Source organism: Lissotriton helveticus, chromosome 1_1, assembly GCF_964261635.1.
Source record: "Lissotriton helveticus chromosome 1_1, aLisHel1.1, whole genome shotgun sequence".
Taxonomy (NCBI): Eukaryota; Metazoa; Chordata; class Amphibia; order Caudata; family Salamandridae; genus Lissotriton; species Lissotriton helveticus.
The window spans coordinates 1,922,455,757-1,922,474,643 of record NC_136057.1 but is presented as its reverse complement, the minus strand read 5'-3'; the positions used below and the strand labels follow the sequence as shown (position 1 = coordinate 1,922,474,643).

The 18,887-nt window shown below is 45.9% G+C and overlaps 1 protein-coding gene across 1 annotated transcript in view; it reads right to left on the bottom strand.

Moving 5' to 3' along the window:
* The window catches only part of LOC144754985 (2-5A-dependent ribonuclease-like), a 343,653-nt gene extending 325,274 nt beyond the window's left edge, over nt 1–18,379 (bottom strand). Inside the window, exon 1 of the mRNA XM_078643378.1 lies at nt 18,306–18,379. The gene's annotated coding sequence lies outside the window, so the exon portion shown is untranslated. The remainder of the gene's footprint in view (nt 1–18,305) is intronic.
* Nucleotides 18,380–18,887: the final 508 nt, after the last annotated feature.

Genomic DNA, 18,887 nt, shown 5'->3' with positions numbered 1-18,887 from the left:
AGGGAGTCTCCCGAAAATAAGCCGTCAAATAAATAATAAAACCAGTGGGGGAGAAAAATAGGCACGATGGCTGCGTTACCTATCCTTCACTGTTTGCAAAAGGGAAAGAGCCTACTGTTTCTCCGTGTGCAGACAGTGAATCTCCAAATAAGTCAACAAAGAGTAATACTAGTATTTTCTGAACAATCAACAATTATTTCGTGATTCGTCGTGTCTACACGACCTTACCCGGACCGTATGGACAGTTTCTTGTCTTCCGAATCCAGCGCCCGATCGTCCTCTTGTCTTTGTATTCCTCGCAGCACTCCTGATGGTTCCCAGTCAGGACCGTAGATCACTCGAGAGAGGTCTGTTCGGAACCAGTGAAGTTCGGATGATCGGCTGCCAGACGAGGGTCTATTGGGCAAGAGCTCTCCCGATCGTTGCAGTCGTTCACTCTGTCGTCAGGACCTCTCCCACTGGATCCACGAGTCGCTGATGGGCCCCACGCTTGGGACGCCAATTGTTGAATCTAAGGTCAAGGGACAATCGATATTTGCCCGGCGGTATCGCCTCTTTAATCCACGAATTATTAATCAATGAAGAGGCAGGCGCTGGAGACGGGAAGGCAGGAAACAAGGTTTATTCTCTCCGGAGGAGAACACAACAATTCAGACAGCAGGTATCGTCATGAGGTGCTCTGCTTGTATCTCTGAGGCCTGGCCTCTTATACACAGGTTTATTACTTTATTACATATTACGTATTCGTGGCAATGCTTTGATGTACGGAAAGACATTCTCGGAACCCCCGCTTCAAGCCTGTTCCCACACACGTATACAGCAGAAGTCCCACCCCGGTCACAACAGGTGATGAATATCGCGCAACTGGACATTCCGCCGATTCATGGAATGTGGGGGTTTGATCGGATCTCATAGGGTGGGGGCTTTGATCGATTCGGGGGTCCTTTGATGAGGGAAGCTTTCTACTGTACGGGGAGGGGCAATAAACAGTATCGGCAGGGCTAGGTGTCGGCCTGGGAACGAGGAGGACAAACGGGCACACAGGAAAAGGGGGTTTGCATAAAAAGGGCCTGGGACCATGAAAGGAATGAAGGGAGGTGTCGCGCTGGGAACAGGATGGGGTTCTGAGGCAACGCTGCGCTGAAGAGGGGTTTATGACCCAAGGCATGTGCGAGCGGGGGTTTGTCAGAGAGCGGGCTTTGTGAGGGAGGAGGGCTATGCCGGGGGTCAGTGGCATGCAAAAAAGGGTTTGTTCTGATCGAGGCACCTAAAATGGCGGGTGCGCATAACAAAAAGTGTGGCATCAAGGGAAGAGGCAAGATGGCGCAGATAATGTTTACCAAACCGTACTAATTTTCCACACCCCGTTGGAGGGCCTCTTTGCCGCTCCGGACGCCGTCGTGAGCTCGTCGGGACACTCTTTTCCCTCCCTTGCCTCTAACCCAGAGTGTCTGTATGAGGGAATTGTGGAGGTTTGTTGATGTGTCTATTTATCGTTGCAGGTTGGAGTTAAGCGGAGTTACTGGGCGATCCGGAAGATGAGAGGTGCAAACAATGTACTTCAGCGGGCACATAGGAGTGCCAGAGCCTAACCTGTAACCTCATGGGAGGTGCAGGAATTCGTGTCGGCACCCCAGTAGTCCTTCGGGCGGTTGTGGGCCTGTGCAACCGGGGGTTTGCCTAGTCACGCCCCACAAGGGGCGTGTCAGTAGTTTTATTCTAATTGTACAGCAGTTGGGTGGTTCGCCACTGTGCTGTTCGGCTCAACAGGCGGGCAGGTGGCGAGAATGCAGCCGGCCCGGGATCGCCCGTAATGTTTACCCACCTTCATTACATATGTTGTATGTAATAAACCTGCAGCAAATTTCTCCCAAACTAATACGATGTCTGTGTATTATTTTGCACGTTTGGGGAATGTGGGGGCGGGAGATTTCCTGTGGCCCTGATGTGACTATGAGTGTGACTTTTTCACAAACAAAATCAAGCAATGACGATGAGGTAAAATATAAATAACGTTGGACCTGGCCGAAACGGGATGTGTGAGGCCCCAACTGGGGCACAAAAACATCATGGACCTGCCTGGACATCTGTGTTGCTGAGTAGGTTGGGAGAGTCCTTCCTTCCAGCCTTATGTGACTGGCACTTGGACCCCTGTCTCCTACCTCATAATTAAAGATGCTGCTTAGAGCATCGCTCCATCCAGGGCCTCTCTGCCTCGTGGGAGAACAGGATGTGTGACGTCCCATGTAACACACTCCTGTGGTACCTACTGTCGCTAGGCGCGCACGCCTGCATAAAAACAAAACACAAATTGCCACCCTTTCTTTGGGGCCCCCCTCCTTGTCGGCAAAATCAGGACAGCATCAAGATACGGGCCTCTGGCATCAAGGGAGTGACCCGGTCCAACAGGGCACGGGGACGGCAGAGGACCAACAACATGAACTGGCTCCAGTTCCCAGGCGGGGCTGTCAGTTACAGAGAAAAGTAACACATTTTTTAGTAACATTCTCCATGGTAATGCCACATAACCATAAATTATTCGTAAAACCAATCAACGCCTGTCGATCGGATTCATCCACCTATGTCACCCTCCTAGAGTAAGAACTTTAACACCGGCAGGCAACGGATGCAGCTGTTTGATGTGATCGAGTGCTGGCATTGGCATCATTACTATCTTACAAACACATAAGAGGCTCACAATGGGTGGAACTTACTGTCTTGGGCCTCGGTCTGGCCTCAGATGAGCCTGGACTGTGGTGCAGGCGGGTGATGCTCTGGTCTGCAAGGGTTGGTAGTCAGGCTCGTCTTGAACAGACAAGAAGCGAGACACCACGGGAGGCGGCAATTGAGGTTTGCAGCCCAGCATCATCGATCCGGTTCCTCCACAATAATCGAGCTGTCCTGGCTGTCTCCAGGACCCGAGCAAGCTATCCAATGAGACTGTCTTGGCGACCGCTTGGCCCTGCAACCAGGTCACTAACTTAGTTAGTCTCTCTCTCGAATTGGCTGTAATAATTTGAAGGCAGCCGGAGGTAAAATGAATATTTCCAGCATGCCTTGCCCCAGTTCAGCAAAACGCCCGCCCTCGGCCTTTCTCCAACGGAAATGAAACAATGTTCCTTGTGGGAGCCGAGGCAGGCGCAATCTGCTGACGTGACATCACTAACGTGATGATCACGCTCTTTCAATGTGCCTGGAACAGGGTGGGCCTTCCTTTGGGGACATAACCGGAAGCAACAGAAGACGAGCGTGATTTTTAATAATTACCGGGCCATCTGCCCGAGTCGGAGGAGAAAAATCATAAAGACCCGGCCCGGTGAAATAAGTACCGGTGCTGAGCACCGGAAAGCACCGGCACAAATTAAGCACTGCCTGCTACACAAGAGAAGTGAAAGGCTCGCCCCGGTTCGGATGCAGGCTGCATCATCTTCTCTGCTGCTGCGGATCAGACGCTTTACTTCCTGGACCCACTGACTCTGAGTGGCCTTCTCTCCGTGTCAGATGCCAGGGGCCTTGTTCGCTGCCCGGTGGGCTGGGGAGATGGCGGTTCGGTTGGAGCTGCGGGCGGGTTGCTGCTGTCTCAACTTCTTTATTGTTGTTATCTCTTCATTACCTCTTCCGCTAGGGACACGAGCAGGCAGGGGCAGCATAGCGCAACACCTGTACCGCCGTGACATGCCACTTATTCCTTTAATTTTAGAGAAGACTGTGTACCGGGACTACAGCGTTGCCCTTCCCTTTGCACTGCAATTTAGGCGCGGGGCTTGCCAAACATTGTGCCCAGGGCCGTCATTGGTAGCGCTTTCGCGCGCTCCAAGATTGACGGTCACGGGACCCACAAACGCGGTACGTCGTGCACCGTACGTGCACTGCAGGCAGCTTACAACTTAGTAGATGTGCTGCTTGCACTTCACGCAGGGGCCGCGCGGCACTGGCGGACCGTTCTGGCGGCCGTTATAATTTATTTAGGGACAGGGAAGTTACTGTAATGACACTTGAGTGTCCCCAAATAAATTATAAAGGCCGCAGCCATGGTCCACCAGTGCCGCGCGGCCGCTGCCCCAAAATAGTGCCGCCTGGGTGAATTGATATGAATGCTAATTACATGAAACAAAGAAGGTCATATTGGTCATTTAAACCCCCAGGGTTCATGATACCAAAAAACTTTATCCAAAATGTTTCTCTTCGGGAAAGTTGTGTGTGATGGTCTTTGCCACTGATGGATTCTACTTTTTCCAAAACTGTGAATCTAATTTGGGGGATGTTATGTGACTCCTATAGCCAATGTGTAGCTAAACTAGATGACATGTGACGGTTGCTTTTGTGTTCAATGATTCGTGTCTTGACCTTCCTGGCTATTCTCCCCACATATACCAAACCACATGGACAGCGTATAGCGTAAATTACTCCTGTGGTGTTGCAACAATCAGCATTATGTGTGAGTTTGAAGTTTTGACCTGTTCTGGGGTGCGCACATTCATTTCCCACAATCACATTACTACACTGGCCACAATTGTGGCATTTGCTCATGCCTTTGTACCTACAATGGGTTTTGGGTCGTTTGTTTTTCAATAACTCTCTCAGATTTTTCGAGCGAGTGTGTGCAAAAATTGGAGTGCCCCTAAATAAATTTGTGAAATCTGGTTCATTTGCTATAATGTCCCATTATTGCCGTATGATCTTTTTTATCATTACTGCCTGTTTGGATTGTTTCAAAATGAATACCATGCGTTTGTTCGGAGATTTATGTGATTTCTTTAATAAGGCAGCATGATCAAGTAGTGCTACCTTATTTTGTGCAGAATCAAGTACTTATACTGGATATCCACATTGTTTATAACGATCAATTTGTTCCTTGATCAAACCTTCACATTGCATTTATTCTGACGAGATTCTTTTGATGCGTATTATGGAGGGCATGGAAGCTATGGAGTCGAGACTTTTAAATTCGGATATAGATCAAGATCTAAGTGTGTTGCTACTGGAATTGCTACATTTTTCTCTCTACCACAGCTACTTTTCTTTGAAAACTGAATACTTTCTACAAAGAACAGGAACATCTATGGGCTTCCCTGGAGCCCCGTCGTACGCTAACACCTTCATGGCCCATTTTGAAGAAGAGCACATTTTGAAGAACCCAAGTTGGAGTGATCACATACTTCTGTTTCTAAGATTCATTGATGACATCCTCATAATTTGGATAGGGAGTAGGTCTAAATTGGAGGAACGAATACTAGAGATCAACACCAAGAATCCTAGGATAAAATGTACCCACAACATCCAGTTGGATCGCATTCAGTTCCTGGATATCGAGATCTATAAAACCCCTCATGGGATTTCGACAACAATGTTTCGAAAACCTACAGATGTTAACAACGCTTTGTACGATACCAGCGCTCATCCTAAAGCGTTGAAAGATCACTTACCAACATCACAGCTGATATGAATGAATGAATGAATGAATGAAGGGAGACTTTTACCGCGCAACTTAGCCCAAGGGCATCAAGGCGCCAAGGCAAGTCAAAATTGAGATGCAATCGGCTGAAGTTTGCTATTGCTAATAGGCTTCCGAAAAAAGGCAGGTTTTTAAAGCCTTGCGGAAAAGAACAAGTGATGGTTGCCCTAAGAGTTGGGGGGGGGGGGAGGGGGAGAGTTCCATAACCTGGGAGCAAATGAGGAAAAAGCTATGCCTCCCCATTTCACTCTCACAAACCTTGTCACTTCAAGAAGATTTTTGTTGGAAAGCGAAGAGATCGGCTAGGTAGGTAAGGTTGAACCAGAGACCTGATGCCCTCAGGGCCTATACCATGAAAGGCCCCAGGGGCAAGACAGAGAATCTTAAATGAGATCATAGACTGAATAGGGAGCCAAAGTAGATTTCTCCTAGCCGACGAGGCCGAGGCAAGTCTGGGGAGGTTGAGAACCATCTTCGCCGCCGCATTCTGGACCATTTGCAAACGATGGATAAGGTTCTTGTTAATGCCCACATACAGGGCATTGCAATAGTCCAGCCTTGAGGAGACTAGTGCCACAGTGGCCTGTTTCCGAGCATCGGGGGAAAGGAAATGGGCCATCCTATTGAGGATCCTAATGATACCACAGCAGGTCGACACAGTCCTACTGACCTGACGTTCAAAGGAGAGCGAAGTGTCCATTAGCACCCCTAAGTTCTTGGCAAACTGACGGGGAGGCGGACAGTTCCCAAGTGAAGGCGGCCACCAGTCATTTGACCAGATTTCCTGGCAGCCTCCAAAGATCAGCACCTCAGTTTTCTCCCCGTTCAATTTCAGGAAGTTCTGTATCATCCATTGAGACACAGCCTCCATGCAATTCCTGAAATTCCGGGCAGAGTCCTTCACGGGCTGCGTGAGAGAGACCATAATTTGAGTGTCGTCAGCATAGGACAGCACCTCCAGCCCAAAAGATCTAATTACCCTGGCAAGTGGGGCCACATATATGTTGAACAAGGTAGGGCTCAGTGAAGAGCCCTGAGGGACCCCACAGTGCACAGGCTTAGGGGCAGATAGAAACTGGCCCAGCTTGACTCTCTGTTCCCTTTCATTAGGAAAGGAGACCAGGAGGCTCAATGCAGTACCTCCAACCCCTATCTCCCTAAGATGGGCGACCAGAATAGATGGAGACAAAGATTCAAAGGTCGCCGTCAGGTCTAGCAGGACCAGAAGAGTGGTATGGCCCTTATGGACCTGGGAGCGAATGTTATTCACAACTACGGTAAGGGCGGATTCGGTACTGTGTGATCTCCTAAAACCATGCTGGGAGACATCCAGGAGGGTAGAATCCATAAGGAAAGCGCTCAGATGCTGATTAAGATGGGATTCCAGCATCTTTGCGGGAGCAGGAAGAAGTGATATAGGACGGACGTTTTTCAGAACACCCGGATCCAAAGTGGTCTCCTTCATAAGAGGTTTAACAACCGCCATCTTCCATAGCGGAGGAAAGACTCCCTCCGTGATTACACAATTCATGACCTTCATAAGAGGGAGAATAACCACTTCCCGACAAGCCTTCAGACCTTTGAGCGGGCACGAGTCTAAAGGAGAGCCCGATTTGATGTTGCCCAGGAGCAGGTTCATCTGCTCCGGGGTAAGAAGGAGAAGGACAGGAGACTCGGAGAGGATCTACCAGACCCACTCTCGGCAGAGGAGGAAGGGGGAATAGAGGGAGAAACCAGGCCGAGATTTAGAGTTTCAAGTGTGCTATGGATATCTGTGATCTTAGAGTGGAAATAGACTGAGATACTGTCACACAGCTCCTGGGTTTCCACTATAGGGTCAACTACTGAGGGAGAGGATAGAGAATCTATAATTTTGAAAAGCTCTCTAGGGGAATTGAGGGAAGCAGTGATCTTAGTATAATAGGCCCTCTTTTCCTTCATAATAGCTAGCTTGTATTCTTTTAGACAGAGTTTATGTTGTTCCCTCTCCAGGAGACCCAACTGAGCCCGCCAGCGCCTCTCCGGTTTGCGACACCCCTGTCTCAGCAGCCTAAGTCGGCTAGAGAACCAGGGAGCAGAGGGACTCTTTCTTGTAGAGTAATATCGTTTAGGGGGGACCATGGTGTCCAAGGCCACTGAAATAGTACTCGCAAAGTCGAGGGGGGCAGAATTAGCATCCTGCAATTTGTCAGACATCAGCTTATCCAAATAAGGAGCGAGAGCTTCGTCGTTGATGGCGTTAAAGTTCCTTTTGAGTTCCCACTTCCTAGCGTCTAAGGACAGCGGGGCTGCGACCTGATAAGATAGTTCTAGCGGGACTGCCGATTGGTCGGACCAAGCCAGCGGGCCCGGAAGTCCCACCTTCAACCTAAGGTCATTAGTAAAGACTCCGTCAAGTGTGTGCCCAGCCAGATGGGTGGGGCCTGTCACCAGCTGCGTCAAACCACAGGAATCGAGAGTTTCCAGAAGTGTCAGGGTGTCTCTTGATCCCACATCTTCCAAATGGAAGTTAAAATCCCCAATTTAATTTAATTTAATTTAATTGCGGGTTTATATAGCGCTAGGAATCGACTCCCGGAGGAGTATCTCCACGCTTCGACCGCTGGGGAACCCGTCCTGGCACACCTGAGAGATGGTCCCTGATGGGTATCTCTAAGGTGCGACCAAGCATCCCCGGCGGTCTGGGGGGCCGTTGTGAAGATGAGGCAAGCTGATGCCCAGAGTTGCAGAGTGTGGTTTCTGACTAGAGTAGGCACCGAGGCGAGAATTATCGAGTCCGCTGACCCTAGTCCACGACCCTGCCGCGTCGGGAATCGAACCCTGGTCCCAGGCCGTTCTCTGCTTATGGGTCTGCCGCCTCTAACCAGTGAGCCACACTTCTCCACTGAGGGTAATATTGGGCCTTTCAATAAATGGCTCTAAAATCCTGGCTAAAAGCAGATCTAGGGCCTGACTGCCTATAGAACAAGAGGCCAGAGAAGGAAACTGAAGGAGTAGAATTGGTAGAGAAATACATGGCCTGAAAGGGATCAGAGGGGGTGGAGAGAAATTCAGTACGACGTGTAAGAGAATCTTTATATAGGATTCCTATTCCTTCACCTCGACGGCCTAATCTATCCATCCTAGCCAGGACGTAACCTGTGGGGATAGCGTCAACCAAATCAGGACCCGAGGCTTCTGATGCACAGGTCTCTGTAATGAACACCCACATAGGCTTTCTAGCTGAAACAAAGTCTCTAAATGCGATGTTATTTTTTTATTAAAGATCTCGCATTAATAATTGATATGCATCAAAAGAATCTCGTTGGAACAAATGCAATGTGAAGGTTTGATCAAGGAACAAATTGAGCGTTATAAACAACGTGGATATCCAGAAAAAGTACTTGGTTGTGCACAAAATAAGGCAGCACTACTTGATCATGCTACCTTATTAAAGAAATCACATAAATCTCCGAACTAACGCATGGTACTCATTTTGAAACAATCCAAACAGGCAGTAATGATAAAAAAGATCATACGGCAACGATGGGACATTATAGCAAATGAACCAGATTTCACAAATTTATTTAGGGGCACTCCAATTTTTGCTCACACTCGCTCGAAAAATCTGAAGAGTTATTGAAAAACAAACGACCCACAACCCATTGTAGCTACAAAGGCATGAGCAAATGCCACAATTGTGGCCAGTGTAGTAATGTGATTGTGGGAAATTAATTTGCGCACCCCAGAACAGGTCAAAACATCAAACTCAGACATAACGCTGATTGCAACACCACAGGAGTAATTTACACTATACGCTGTCCATGTGGTTTGGTATATGTGGGGAAAACAGCCAGGAAAGTCGAGACAAGAATCATCGAACACAAAAGCACAATACGCAACCGTCACATGTCATCTAGTTTAGCTACACATTGGCTACAGGAGTCACATAACATCCCCCAAATTAGATTTACAGTTTTGGAAAAAGTAGAATCCATCAGTGGCAAACACCATCACACACAACTTTCCCGTAGAGAAACATTTTGGATAAAGTTTCTTGGTACCATGAACCCTGGGGGTTTAAATGACCAATATGAGCTACATTGTTTCCTGTAATTAGCATTAATATCAATTCATAGCCATTCGACCAGCAACAAAAATAATAATGCCATCGTAATGACCATTATATATTATGTTTACCTGTGTTCGAGCAGCTCTTTTTTAGCTATATTGATTGTGCCATCAATATACATGTGACATCTGGTGACATATTTGTAAAGGATTAGCACATATTTTCTATCACTCTTCTCTTACTTTAGACCTTACACCTTTAGCAAACTCTACTATTTTAGTTAGTGTCACATTACGTAATATACGCATTCCGACACGTTTTTTCTCCCGTCATTGTCTGCGATCAGAATCAGCTGATGCTGTTAATAAAGTTTATTGAATACGCGACCTTTCGAACGCGACCGCGACACCAACCGGATGTTTACACCGGAAGGACGTCTGTGGTGGAAGTCGGCATTCACGGGCACGCATACGCGGGGAATCTAGGTATGTGCATTCGTAGACTCGCGCTGAGCATTTTGTATCGGCCGCGTGACAGGTTTTCATAGCTAAGGAGTATTATCTCTTTTTTTCCCTTAGTATATTTTCATGCACAGCCGGTAGCTGGTTCAGCGGGATTATCGGCCACTGAAGTAATCTTGAGCCACACGCTAGACAGAAAATGGGTACGATGGATGGACTGTCAATATAAGGGGAATATGTAGCGGCAGCACTCAGCGTTTAAAGAAACGGTTACACTCGTTTGTACTATTTTTTTGTTTACAGCTCGATACATGAGGACGCCGTTCGAGGCATCCATACGTATTGAAAGGTAATCTGCAGCGGGTAAGACTCGTTAATTGATAAAATCCTCTACAGGGGCTACTCTGGGTTAACAGAACAGCACGGCATGAAATAAAAATATTGTGTCATTACAGAGCTTCAGAATTCAATCTTTTTCTGATGCAGTGAGTACGCCTATCTTTCAGAGGGTTTCCCTCTCTCACAGCCCCTAATCACTACCTTTATGATTCGCACCGGGTCTTGCATGATAGTGTGTTTATCTGGACTTATAGGAAAGCTTGGGGGATTACTTGAGACCACCAGTATAAGCATCACAGGACTGTCCCTTTCTCTGTTTACAGTTTATTCCTTTGGTTCTTTTTCTTACCACCCGGACTCTTCTTCCTTTCCAGATTTCTTTTAAATATGTGCAAATCCTATAAACTGTTTGTATGTATGACTACCTGACTTATGTCTAATTCTGAAACTTGGTTTTCAAACGTTTACATTGTAGTGTCCAGCCACGGAACCCAAAGTCAAGAAGAATATATTTGAAATTGCAAGCATACATTAACCCCTGAAGAAGGGTTCATTGTAACCCAAAATGCATTGGGCTTTTTATTTTGTTTTGTAAACATCAGTTCTTTGACTATACTCAGGTTTTCTAATGTGATTATTTCTCTGACATGTTGTAAATGTTATGAGTAATTTCTTGTTGATAATTTTGTTCAGAATACATGAACTTAATGTTTCTGGATTTTGAGTGTTCATTTGAATTGAGGAAATGTGGAGCATCTGACCTCACAAGTATTTTTTAACATAAGAGATATCGTAAACAGAAACCTTAGGGGCATCTGGTAGAGCACCCTGCAGACCTGGATTTTTCCAGGCCTCGACAGAGCAGTTTATCATTTAGGGCTGTGGGCACAACCGTCAGCAGGGTTGCTCCCTTATCGATTAAAACCAGTTTCAGAATTTGATTACCCTAGATGTATCAGGTGTGCAGATCTTACATTTACAGAGCTGGGAGTTGATATCCCTCATGCTCCACTAAACTCCATAACTAAGTTTGTTGTTTATAAACCAGTACACAAGACTAAGGTTTCACCTGCTCCACAGTATATGAGAGTATGTATAGTTATAATGTGTATTTTCAAACGTTAGACAAAAGTGTGAAAATTATGGCGGTAGAAAACTGCTATGCATGAGTGGAATGCATATTTTCATTTATCCTGTCTTACTCATTTTCTTGTTCCGTTTCCTTAAATCTCTTTTATCAGAATGCCATTTAGTTGTTTGGATTATGATAAACGTTTGGAAGATGTGCCAACAATGAATGATGATAATTTGTATTTGTGGTCTACCAAACATGTTTATGTTCTAACAAAGGTTTTAAGTTAAGGGATCAGTGTGAGTATATGATGAAATTCTTTACTCCTGTAACTAACATGAGCATTACTAATCAAAGCATGCATTTTGCAACCTGAAGAACCAGTAAAGACGAAAGGGTATTTGTAGATGAACTGAACAAAAGGTTGAAGAACAGATGAGGAGAAAGCGGAATAGAAGACGAGTGTAGAACATGTTACTGGGAAAGATATGCCGATTTTAAAGGCTTCAACGGTGACATTGACAAGAAGGGATCCATATCTGTGATGAGAAACCAAAAGGGAAATGAGACTGTTGATAATTTGGGATGGAGTGAATGTGAACATAACGATTTAGTTAAAGGCAGACCTTTTGCTGAATTAGAGGCAAGTATCTAGGGCATCTATTATGTGTGTGGTAAATCAACTTATTTTCAGTTGCCACACAACTGGTTAGGTAGATGCTATTCAGCTCTGCTTTTGACTAAGATCTATCACACTAACGAGCTAGATTTTCCTCTTGAGTGTTATCTAAAGTGGAGCATGTGGAGTTTTAAACAGATCCTTGGTGATATCGTTGGAGTACTTTTACCTTCTATAGGAATGGCATTAAATGATGTTAAGATTAGAAAGCTGTCTTGATTAGTAGATTGCCTTGCCACTGAAACTACAGGAGCACTGGACCATCATAGATAAAGAATTACTACCTATGAGAGCAATGATTATGCAAAATCACCTTGAGTTGGATTTGTCCCCTGTGATGGAGGGCGGAGTTTGCAAAGTCATTCACGCTTGGGAATACTGCTCTTATATACCGTGCATAGATAAGCATTTTAACAGCTACATTACTAACATTTTGAACATAACACACTAACTAACCGAACTGGAAGAGTCGATGCCTGGGAAGGGTTAGGTTCTGCAATGGAATGGAGTGTGGATATGAAAAGCTGTCAGAAACGAGAGCAAGGAAAAGAAAGAGACTTGACGTTAAGGTTGAAGAAATGCAAAGTGATCTGTTCAACTCCTTGAAGGACTTGGGAGAATCCAAGAGGAAGAACCTGAAGTTAATGAATGATGTGTTGTAATAATAAAATAGGGTGATGACTTAGAAATCATCAGAGGCGGGGTTGTGAGAGCTGTTTTTCTTTTTCTCTCTATAAATGCATTTGAAACTGGACTCACACTAACAAACTGTGTTTACACGGCCCTCTATCATGAATCACTGTTGTAATGTAAAACATGTTGACTTGTTCTGTTGTTTTTTGTTCTAAATAAAGAATTGACAGTTTACACTAATAAAGGGGGAGAGTTCCCAGAGATGTCTCCCATCACCATATCAAGGATGTTCAAACTTGAACGACTAAATGCAATGCAATACTACTATGAACGTTTCCTCAAATACATTATGTAGTAAGATGTGTCCTTTAGCTTGTTCATATCCTGAGAGCTTTGTACTTATGTAGAAATGTATGAAAGTCTTTGTCTAAAGTCCTGTAACAAGGGCGTGCCTTTGACTATAGAGCGGAACCCCTACTTCCCACCTTGAGAAGGTAAATCTATGTCCGATTTCATATAGGATTTTACTGAGTTCTTTGTACTTATGAATAGTACGCTTTGCTCCTAAGTGTACTGATGGCCTATTTCATGTATTTTGCCTATTCATTCCTTATATAAATGTTCCAACTACAACCTGTGTCTGTCATTTTTAGTAAGAATGGTTCAGCAGTGAATATTGAGCTTGATCTCAAATGTATTAGTGACGGGTCTAGTTGGGAGCACCTAAGTTCGTATCGGGACTACACTGCTCCCTGTTTTAGCCATTGGCACACTTTGGCTTAATTAAAGACAAACTGACACTCTGACATTATGTTTCCATCAAATTTTGGGACAAGCCACATAAGCAGGAGGGTGTTGCTTCACCCGTTATCTAAGTAGTTGTGAAAATTTGGCACTACAGATGCAAATATTCCTTCAATTGGGTCTGCTCAAGCAGCTGTAAGCAGCTGTGGAAAGGAATCAGGGATGATGAATTTAACAATCTCTGAGGCGGTGTAATAAATGTATTTATGCAAGGTATGGTGGCTTAGTGGACTAATGTGTCCACTCTAGAGGCCTGTTTTCAATCTTATGGTCACAGGTTCAAACCCTGGTGGGTCCAGTCAGCCTTTCATCCTCCTGGGTTGATAACATTTGGTCTGGGTGGAATTCGCAAGTGACAAAAAAGCTGTCGTACTCAGCAGAGTTGTGTAGTAGAGTGAGGCAAGTCATGCTGATTTTTAGCACCGGGAGCTTGTCCAGTGCTGTATAATCAGCAGAAACAGCAGTGCAAGAGGGTGCAGCTTATTTCTGCTGCTCAAGCAGATGTTCTACTCAAGCAACGGCTTCCTCAACGAGCACGGTAGTGACCTGCCGCAACCACCCCGATTGAGAAATCTCACCGGGAGGTGGTCTAGCATTGGATTTCCCTCGCTTGAGCTTGTCAACTCCGCTGAGTTTTTCTAACCTCTGTGCTCTACATAGAGCACAGGGTTGGAAAAACTCAGAGAACGGAGCAGAGTTTTCCACCCAGGCTTAGATAAAAGGAGTACCACTGAGTTGGGTAACAATAAACATCTGTTATTCAGCGCCAAGATAACCTTCTGGGTGAATGTGCGCTTTACGAATGCACATGTTATGTTATTGTCCTTATTGTGCTTGAGTCCCATCGAGGGAACAATATTAATATGTTTTCATTTGTATTTATTTTCTGTATTATATGGTTAGTATTGTAGGATTACAAGCAACTTAAATGTTGTACACATTGGTTACTAATAACAGTTATTGTAGAAAATGCTAAATATTTTTTTACGGCAAAGAGTACTTTAAGGATTATGGTATAAATCACTGCTGCTTATACAGAGTAAACCCACTCTTTGAGAACCTTTGCTGTTAAGGTTTTCCACTTTTCCTCTCTGGCAATGGCAGATAGCACACTACTTGGGACACTATTTAAAAGTAGCTACTTCATTTGCGTAAGTAAAACAGCTAAATCATAGGCACCCAACTGCTTTTTGTAAATGTGCCCCCTGTTTGTGCCCATAGGAAAATAGGCAAGACGCAGTCTGTGAATGCATGTGCAAAATGTGCCGCACCCCACAGACCTTTCCTACTGGGCTCCTATCTTTGTATTCGTGACCATGGATGTCCGCAATGGGGGCGGGGGGGGGCGGGAGGATCGGTGCTTGCCCCCCCTGGAGCGCCCCTCCTTGCACACCCACCCATGCTTAGTGTCGGTCAGTCACTGCCTTAGAGTGCTGCTCATCTTTTTATTCACTCTCAGATGTGCATTGATGGTTGATTTATATATTTATAGTGTTCTGGCGTGTGGTTCTTCCATCAGGAATTGCCTTTTGTTAAAAGGTGTAAGTTGTACTTCCAGGTTTTGGCGGCGGTCGTCTGTCTCTGTCCTTTGTTGTTTTATGACACCGCTGGTTTCTCAGGTGGCTGCTGTTTGTTCGCGATGGGTCTGGTTCTTGGCTCTAGTGAAAGGCGCCCTTCGGCTGCTTTGTTGTGCTTAGAAGTGTGCGTTTCTTCATATTACAACATCAGGCTCCCCACAGAGCGTCTGCCTCTTGCTCAGGTGGTGTTTTTGTCCTCAGGCTGCTCCCCGCCCCTTCTCACCTCTCTAAGAGCCAGTGTCCCCTTTGACCCTCTACCTGCCGCCCACCCCCTACCCCGCCTCTTCTCCCAGTTCACACCTTGGTGCTTTCACACTTAAGGTCACCTCCAGCTCGCATTTCAGAGAGGGCCCGAGCTCCCTATCACTGACATGAGGAGGAGGAAGAGAGAGGGGGGACAGAGGAAGACTTGGTGGGTTCGGGGAGACGGATACGGTGGGGGGGTGAGAGTGGAGGGGGAGAGAAAGAGTTAAAAGCAGTGGGGAAAGAGAGACCGAGAAGTAGGGAGGAAGGAAGATGAGTGAGCAAGTGGAGGGGACCTGGGTGAGGGAGAGCATCCTCAGAGAAGTGAGACCTGTGTCCTAACTCTGCCAGTGAAGACAGCGGGTCCAAAGGAGAAAGAACCAGGCCAGACAGAGTAGGTCCAGGCAGTGTGCACGGAAGCAGGCTCGGTGGGTCCGGAAGAGGGACAGGGCAGGCAGAACAGCTCCAGAAAAGGGCGTGCAGAACCAGACCAGGGCGAGAAGAACCGTACCAGCAGATCCTCCTGAGCAGGGAGACGGCGCGATACACAATCAGAATGTAGTGTTCAGCTTTTGGGGTGGCAGGGTGTAACTTCATGGTTCAGGGTGGATGTGGGTTTTAGGGTGCCAGGGAGTAATTTTAAGGTTCAGGGTGGGGTAGGGATTGGGTGCCAGGGAGATAATTTTAGGGTTCAGGGTGGGTATGGGTTTTGGGGTACCAGGGGGGTAATTTTAGGGTTCAGGGCAGGCATGGGTTTTGGGGTGCATTGCGGGGGGGGGAATTTTAGGGTTCAGTAAGGCTATGGGTGCCAGAAGGGTAATTTTAGGGTTCAGAGCGGGTATGAGTTTTAAGGGGAGGGCTATTTTTAGGGTTCAGGGTGGGTATGGGTTTTGGGGTGCTAGGGTGTAATTTTAGGGACCAGGGCGTGTATGGATTTTGGGGTGCCACAAAAAAAAGATGGCTGTGGCACAACAACCCTATAGTGTATGAGAACATATGCGGGCTGCTTCCTGCCCCCCATGGCTCCTCCTGCGCCCCAGAGTTTCTTGTGCCCCACCTGGCACACATGTCGGAGGATGGTGATGACGTTAACATTTTGCCCCCCCTGGAATAAATTCTGCGAACGCCCATGTCTGTGACATGACATTTGGTGCTGCATACTACTGTAAAACACCACAAAACTGACTTAAGTGTGCTTCCTTTCCAAAAGCAAGAAATCGCACCAGGGACGAACTATTGCAAAACAGTGGAAATAAACTATTCTCCCACATTCTGGGTCGAAGTTTAAAGTGATCCACTGCTATCCAACTATGACTCTGAGCGCAATAAGATCTACTAGCAAGTAGAAGTCGTTGGGATTCAGCGGTAGATCTTTTTGTCGAGCACATATCATTCACTACTTATCACTGTCACTAGAAGTGTGCCATATAGTTTGCGTATGCACTACAACTAGTCTGCAGAAGACACTGTGCAGTCAAATGCTCCCTTTCTGGTTCCCTCAACCACTACAAATGTGAGACTAAAACCCCAGCTCATTTATGTTCTCCAATCCCCTCAAACCTCTCTAGCCACAGTGTAGCGACATTTTTAACAAAAATATTAGCTGTGTGGCAGTGCCTAATTTGAATGGGTGTTTCCCAGTGTGCGGGAGTCGGGACTTAATTCACGGCACTTGCACCTATGACAGTCTACCACATGGCAGCACTGTTTATCTTTTTTCGAATTAAGCATACCAATCGTGTTTAATATTTCAATATACATTAAGAATTAATTATATCAGCAGCTCAGGTCTTTTTGATAGCTTTGAGGCACCTGAAATTTTGTGAATTCTCACACTTGTAGGAGTGTGATGCGTAGAGGTTGTGTTGGTATTGGCATTGGCAGGGCTTCAGGGAAATGGGTAGTGCAAGTTACAGTGGTCTTCCCAGAAGGGTTTTAGCACTTGATTACAATTAAAACACTGTGCATATATGAATCATATCTGTAAATCGGGAACAAACAGCAACACACTTCATCAATAGTTCTTGTCGAGACAAACTGGCCTGTGACACGCCACATACACCGTCTGTGGCGCTTAACTACGCATCCTGCTCCGCTTAACTGAATATCCTAGCATTCTTATGACTCGTCCAGAAAGTTTGGAGCTTGTTACTTCACGATTACCACTCGACGGGAATACATAATTGATTAAAATAATACTAGGTAAAAATTAGTATTTAAGATTATTCAACAAAATTCTAATCACTATTATGCAGTCCAAAATCATTCTGATTTCCTGGGCTACTCAATCTCGATCGACTTAAAAAAACTCACCCTTTTGGCAACTATACAAGGTTTGATCGTTGTAACATTTCTCAAAAGTAGCACAGCCCAGAAGATTTGGCAGGACTATCCCGTGGCTACTACTTTTTATCTACACTTACTACTTCTGGCTTGCAGAGTTATGTGTAGGGTAACCAGGTGGCTCCATATCACCAGGGCATCACTTTTCCATTCCTGAACTTAGCTTGTACATAACGGTGCGTTCTGGGAGTTGTAGTCTCGGTTCATTTTATGTGAGCCAGTTGCACTACAGAATCCGATAACAAGGATATGTAAAATAAAGGTCCAGAAACGGAAAAGTGGCGACCAGGGGTACGTGGAGTGATCTGGTCATAAAGGAGCTGAACGCGCCCGGTGTACTTTCAGTAGTTTCCAACACATGCCCTTCCCTGCCCTCCACCCTTCAGTGCCAAAAACGAGGCTACCGAAGGGCTATGGACAGAGCTCAGCCCTGAGATATCGTCGGGCGTCAAATACTGCACGGACACTTCAGCTGTCTCTAGTAATCTGGAGCCTAGACGTCCCTTCGCGTTTCCTGTATTTCAAACAAGTAACACGAACGCAAAATGTGGAGGAAAAAAACAACTGCCTATGTGCACTTGAAAGACTGCCGCCTGATTAACGACCAGCAGTAACTTTGGAATTTCGTCGACAAACACTGAATGTTACTCACCCCCAATTCCGGTCCAGCTTTGCAGCCGGTGCTTTAGTGCCCATATTAGCCAAGCTCCAGCAACAGCTGCGAGCAGCGCGCGCAGCTGGAGCTATAGGAGGAGCCAGGCAGCGACTTTCGTTTCTACACAGTGACGACATAGCCCTGCTATGCATTAGCTCTGTGAAGAAATACAGCAGCACCCATGGGCGGAAAGAAACAGCCATAAGGATCACGTACAGCGTAGTAACATGACTGAGTCACCTTTTCAAAACCGATAGAGGAGTATTCATCTCTAAATAGACCCGATTCAGGCGGGATACTGCAAGAGTTTTTTTTAAGGAAAATTGGCTTAATTTTGTCTGTCTCTTGAAATTGCCTCTGCTTCAATAGAAGTCAATGGGAAAACGTTTTCCCCATAGTTTTGATAATTGTAATTGAATTTATACAGCGCTTACTACCCTTGACGAGGCGTTGAAGTGCTTTTTCAGTGAGTAACACGCTAATCCGGAACCCAGAAAGGATTAGTGGTGAATTAGTATAGTGAAATGGGAGAGAGGATGTGACCTCACAGCTACAGCTGCCAAGCTGGGAATCAG